This window comes from Suricata suricatta, chromosome 2, assembly GCF_006229205.1.
Source record: "Suricata suricatta isolate VVHF042 chromosome 2, meerkat_22Aug2017_6uvM2_HiC, whole genome shotgun sequence".
NCBI classification, from domain to species: Eukaryota; Metazoa; Chordata; class Mammalia; order Carnivora; family Herpestidae; genus Suricata; species Suricata suricatta.
The window spans coordinates 98,217,131-98,223,060 of NC_043701.1; the positions used below are offsets into that span (position 1 = coordinate 98,217,131).

General features: G+C 38.4%; 1 long non-coding RNA gene across 1 annotated transcript in view; it reads left to right on the plus strand.

Moving 5' to 3' along the window:
- Positions 1-3,846, plus strand: part of LOC115283848 — a 19,141-nt gene extending 15,295 nt beyond the window's left edge. The window contains exons 4-5 of the long non-coding RNA XR_003905079.1: positions 2,121-2,293; positions 3,252-3,846. This is a non-coding gene — a long non-coding RNA (uncharacterized LOC115283848). The remainder of the gene's footprint in view (positions 1-2,120; positions 2,294-3,251) is intronic.
- The last annotated feature ends 2,084 nt before the right edge of the window (positions 3,847-5,930 follow it).

Below are 5,930 nucleotides of genomic sequence, written 5' to 3' on the forward strand. Positions count from 1 at the left end.
CCAGCATCTATAGTCTCTTGATTTGTTCATTTTAGCCACTCTGACTGGTGTGAGGTGGTATCTCAGTGTGGTTTTGATTTGTGTTTCTCTGATGATGAGTGATGTTGAGCATCGTTTCATGTGCCTGTAGGCCATCTGGATGTCCTCTTTGGAGAAGTGTCTGTTCATGTCTTATTTTTTATATTCAGCTTTGTTAACGTACACTGTGGTCTTGGCTTCAGGAGTAGAATATAGTGATTCATCTCTTACATATGAGACCCAAAGCTTATCCTGAAAAGTGACTTCCTTAATGCCCATCACCCATTTAACCCACCCCATCGCCCTCCTCCCTTCCAGCAGCCCTCAGTTTGTGCTGTGTATTTAAGAGCCTTTTATAGTTTACCTCCCTCTATGTTTTTATCTTATTTTTCCTTCCCTTCCTCTATGTTCATCTTTTGTGTTCCTAAAATTCCACATATGATATCTGTCTTTCTCTGACTTATTTTGCTTAGCATAATACCCTTCAGTTCCATCCACATTGTTGCAAATGGCAAGATTTCATTCTTTTTCATCACTGAGCCAATATTCCATTATATATGTATACCACAACTTCTTTATCCATTCATCAGTTAATGGACATTTGGGCTCTTTCCATACTTTAGCTATTGTTGACAGTACTCCTATAAACATTGGGGTGCATGTGCCCCTTCGAATCAGTGTTTTTGTATCCTTTGGATAAATACCTAGTAGTGCAATTGCTGGGCTGTACAGTAGCTCTATTTTTAAGTTTTTGAGGGACCTCCGTACTATTCTTCAGAGTGGCTGTACCAGTTTGCCTTCCCTCCAACAGTGCAGAGGGTTCCCCTTTCTCCACATCCAAGCCAATATCTGTTGTTTCCTGAGTTATGAATTTTAGCCATTCTGACAGATGTGAGTTGGCATCTCATTGTGGTTTTTGATTTGTGTTTCCTGATGATGAGTGCTGTTGAGTATCTTTTCAGGTATCTCTTTGGTATCTGGATATCTTCTTTGGAATAGTGTCTGTTCATGTCTTCTATCCATTTCTTCACTGGATTGTTGTTTTTTTGTTTGGTAAGTTCTTTATAGATTTTGTATACTAACCTTTTATCCAATATGTCATTTGCAAATATCTTCTCCCATTTTGTTGGTTGCCTTTTAGTTTTGTTGATTGTTTCCTTTGCTGTGCAGAAGCTTCTTAGCTTGATGAGGTCCCAATAGTTCATATTTGCTTTTATTTCCCTTGCCTCTGGAGACATGTCAAATAAGAAGTTGCTTCAGCCAGCTTCAACGAGGTTACTGCCTGTTTTCTTCTGCAGGATTTTGGTGGCTTCCTGTCTCACATTTAGACCTTTCATCCCTTTTGAATTTATGTGTATGGTGTGTGTGTGTGGTGTAAGAAAGGAGTCCAGTTTCATTCTGCATGTTGCTGTCCAGTTCTCCCAGCATCGTTTGCTAAAGAGACTGTCTTTTAACCATTGGATACTCTTTCCTGAAATTCTCAATTTATTTTACTTTTAAACACATGTATGCTTGTTAGTCTTTATAAACCAATCAAAACAGGAGGGGTGATAAATTTTAGAGAATTTATAATCTTATTTATTTTTAATTTTTTAAATATTTATTTATTTTTGAGAGAGGGGGCAGAGAGAGAGGGAAGCACAGATTCCCAAGCAGACTCCGGCTGGAGCCTGCAATGTGGGGTTTGAACTCACAAACCATGAGATCACGACCTGAGCCAAAGTCCAGTACTTAACAGACCAAGCCACCCAGGCACCCCTATAACCTAATTTATTAATTTCCACTGGAGGTAGACAAGATATACCAATGTGTTTCTCAGAAAATACTTCCTATCCACACAATGAAGAGTCTGATCAAGTCCTGGGCAAGCTAGAGTTTATAGCTGGATTTTTCTTTTTTTTTATTGTAAGTTGTTTCTGTGGTGCTTGTTCCGTCCAACATTGAGTGAAGCTAAGGACTGAATTTTAAGGTTTATTTTTATGTCTTGACTTGGCTCATTTGGGTATCTCTCTGTAATTATTTTCTTTTGAGTGAGAAGAGAAAAAGTTGTATACAGTTACCCCTCTCCCGCTGCCCTCCATCTGCCCTTTGCCTTTCTGCAGTTTCCGTTAGCTGAGGTTAACCTCCGTCAGGAAGTGGATGATCTTCCTTCTGACTTATTGTAAGAAAGGAGGTCAGTAGTAGCCTAATACTACGTCACAGTGCCTGAGTCATTCGCCTCCCTCCATCTCATGATGTAGCCATGTTATCATTTCACACCATCACTAGAAGAAGGGTGAGTACAGTACAATAAGATATTTTGAGAGATCATATTTATATAAATTTTATTACAGTATATTAAAATTACACTATTGTTAATCTCATACTATGCCTAATTCATAAATTAAATGTTATCATAGGTATGTACATAGAAAAAACTGTAGTATATTTAAGGTTCAGTACTATCTGTGGTTTCAGACATCCACTGGGAGTCTTGGAGTGTATCCTCCATGGGTAAGGAGGCTACTGTATTCACAACCTTTCTGTTTTCTCTGGAGGTCATAAAATGCCAAACAAGCCAGCAATGACTCTGCTTTGTGCATTCCAACTCACATTCTGGCTTATTCACACAGTCGTTTCAAAATTGTACAAACTACATGAAGCTCTTTCAGAGGTCAGAGCTATCTGTTTTCAAAGCCACACAAACTCAATGTCATGAATTTAAGTTTTTGTGTACGTTTTCTTCCTCTTGATGGTAGACCTGTCTGATTGAATTATATACCCTGTAGTGTGTACACATTTATTTTCTCAATGTTTGAGAGAGAGCAAGCACAACCACTATTACTGGACACAGATATAGAAAGAACTGTCATTATTCATAAATCATTTAACAAGGCTAATTACTTTTGTGAAGCAAGGTAAAGACAATATTCATCTACACACATATAGAAAAAGGACCAGTGGCCTCCATGTCACAAGTACAGCATTGGGTCTTCAAAACTCACTGGTAGGTTGCAACTGGGTAGCAAGATGACCAAGAATATGCAGTGGATCTCAGTGCCGCCCAAGTTGGCTATTCCTTGATCTACTCTCCATTCTAGTGGGAATAACATTTTTTATTCTTAAGTGCTTTTAACTCGTAATGGTGCACAAATAAGACAAAACACAGAGAGAAAGCCAAGAGATGTCAGAATCCTCCAGACAAACAAATAAATTTGAACAGACAAGATTTTTTTTCATCTTTCACTGAACAGAAACCAGATTCTCTGTCATCTTCCACATACAAGAGACCAGATTGTTGGACCATATAATCAAAGCCAGGCTTCCAGTGAAGTCATAAAGAATGGTGGCCAATGCAAACTCACCCAGAAACAAGATATCAAAAAAGAAACAGAAAAAGAGAAATAGTGAGTGAGACTTAAAGCATTATTGTGGCACAAGATACCCCTCCTTCCCGCCCAGGAGCTGGAAGACTTGCCTTGACATAGGTCTTCTGTGTGGTATGCCTATTTGGCAGTGCAGTTTGGTTGGTGCTCATGAACGACACCCCAGGATCTCCCAGTGAAACCTCCAAATCCTTTGTGAAACCTCCCACTGTGGTTTTTTAAATGATATTTTGAATTTCCCATGCATTATCCATGGCCATGGTTTCAAAATCCCAGCGTTATGTGTGCCTCCCACAGGAAACAGTTTTCAACTCACTGCTTTAAGAACATTCCCCAGAACAGTTTTCCAAGCTTGAGAATAGGATGAAGAATTATTGAAAAGGTCCATCAGCACATATACATATTGACTGTGAACTAAGTAATAGAATTCACACATGAATTAAATAATACTTTATAAGTCTTTTATGCTTCTGTGATGAATAAAATACGAATTAACTTAGAAATTACTGACTTCATTGTCCCTTTTTTAGACATTATCTACTTGCCAGTCAGATACAAAGGCCAAATACTAAAAGTTGATGGCATTTGGCAGGAGCGAAGGGGACAAATCATGCTCTGAATATGTTCTGCATGAAGATCTTCATTGATATGTTGAGAGAAATTAATCAAGGTTGGGAGAGGCTATCATATATTTTTCCTTGTCACAATAAAAGTAGGGACAACTTACTGAAGATGGTTCCCCCTGAAAAGTTAGGGACAGAGAAAGGAGCCTTGATTTTTCCTATGTGAAATTTCTTATGAAGAGAGGTAGGATCTGGAGAAGAAAGGTAGTCCTTGTTCTTAGTCTTTGACATTGAAAATGGGGAGGCTAGCTTCAATCCCATGTTCCTGGGGCCTGCTCTGTCCTGAGAGGGGCTGTACGTGGAGAGTATGGTCTCTCAAGCTTTACTTGTCCATTTGGGGTCAACCCAGGTGGGATGTAAGGATTCCATGATTAGATTTGTATGGGATTTGCTTTTCTTTAAGGATCTGTGTGAAAGGCTTTCTCTCCACACAGGGAATACAGTGACAATAATTATGCATATATAAGTATATATATAATTTATATAATGTATTTTAATAATTTTTATTAATTATATACATATTTTAAATTTTAGTTAACATACAGTGCAATAGTGGTTTCAGGAGTAGAATTCAGTGATTCATCACTTACAGTGCCCAGTGCTCATCACAAGTGCCCTCCTTAATACCCATCACCCATCTAGCCCATCTCCTGCCCACCTCCCTCCATCAGCCCATGGTTTGTTCCCTGTTGTTCAGAGTCTCTTGTAGTTTGCTTCCCTCTCTCCCCCTTTCCATATGTTCTTCTGTTTTGTTTCTTAAGTTCCACATGAGTGAAACTATGGTGTTTGTCTTTCTCTGTGATATTTTTCACTTAGCATAATGTATTCTAGCTCCATCCATGTCATTGCAAATGGCAAGGTTTCTTCTTTTTGATTGGTGAGTAATATTCTGCTGTATGTATATACCACATCTTCAGTCGATGGATGTTTGGACTTTCTCCAAGGTTTGGCTATTGTTGATGATGCTGCTATAAACATTGAGGTGCATGTAGCCCTTTGAATCTGTGGTTTTGTATCCTTTGGGTAAATACCTAGTAGTATGATTGCTGAGTCATAGGGTAGTTCTATTTTGAACTTTTTGAGGAACCTCCATACTGTTTTCCAGAGTGGCTGCCCCAGTTTGCATTTCCACCAACAGTGCAAGAGGGTTCCCTTTTCTCTGCATCCTCACCAACACCTGTTGTTTCTTGTGTTAATTTTAGCCTTTCTGACAGGTGAGGTCTCATTGTGGTTTTGATTTGTATTTCCCTGATGATGAGTGATGTTGAGCATTTTTTCATGTGTCTGTCAGCCATCTGGATGTCTTCTTTCAAAAAGTGTCTATTTATGTCTTCTGTCCATTTCTCAACTCGGTTTTTTATGTTGTAGGTATTGTGTTTGATCAGTTCATTATAGATTTTGGATACTAACCCTTTATCTGATAGGTCATTTACAAATATCTTCTCCCATTCCATAAGCTCCTTTTAGGTTTGCTGATTGTTTCTTTGGCTGTGCAGAAGCTTTTTATCTTGATGAAGTCCCAGTGCTTCACGTTTGCTTTTATTACAGTGAAGTGATTTGAAACCCATAGTTTAAGGAAGGGAGATAAAAAACAAAGAAGATTAGGAAAAACTCATCAGGAAATGACAGCTTGAGAAGATGAGGCAAAATTAATTGTGCTGAATAAATGAGAGCACAGAATACTAACTTAGGAAGATTTGTGCTAATGTTCATGTGAAGGAAATTAAAATACCCAGGGGGATATTTGCAAATAGAGGCACTTCCAGATAGTCTTTCTTTCATAATTCATTTTCATAGCTCTTTTAGGGAACTCTGGTTTTTTTTATATGTTTTTTTTCCATAATATTTTATTGTCAAATTGTTGTCCATACAACACCCAGTGATTTTCCCCTTAAGTGCCCTCCACCATCACCACCACCTTTTT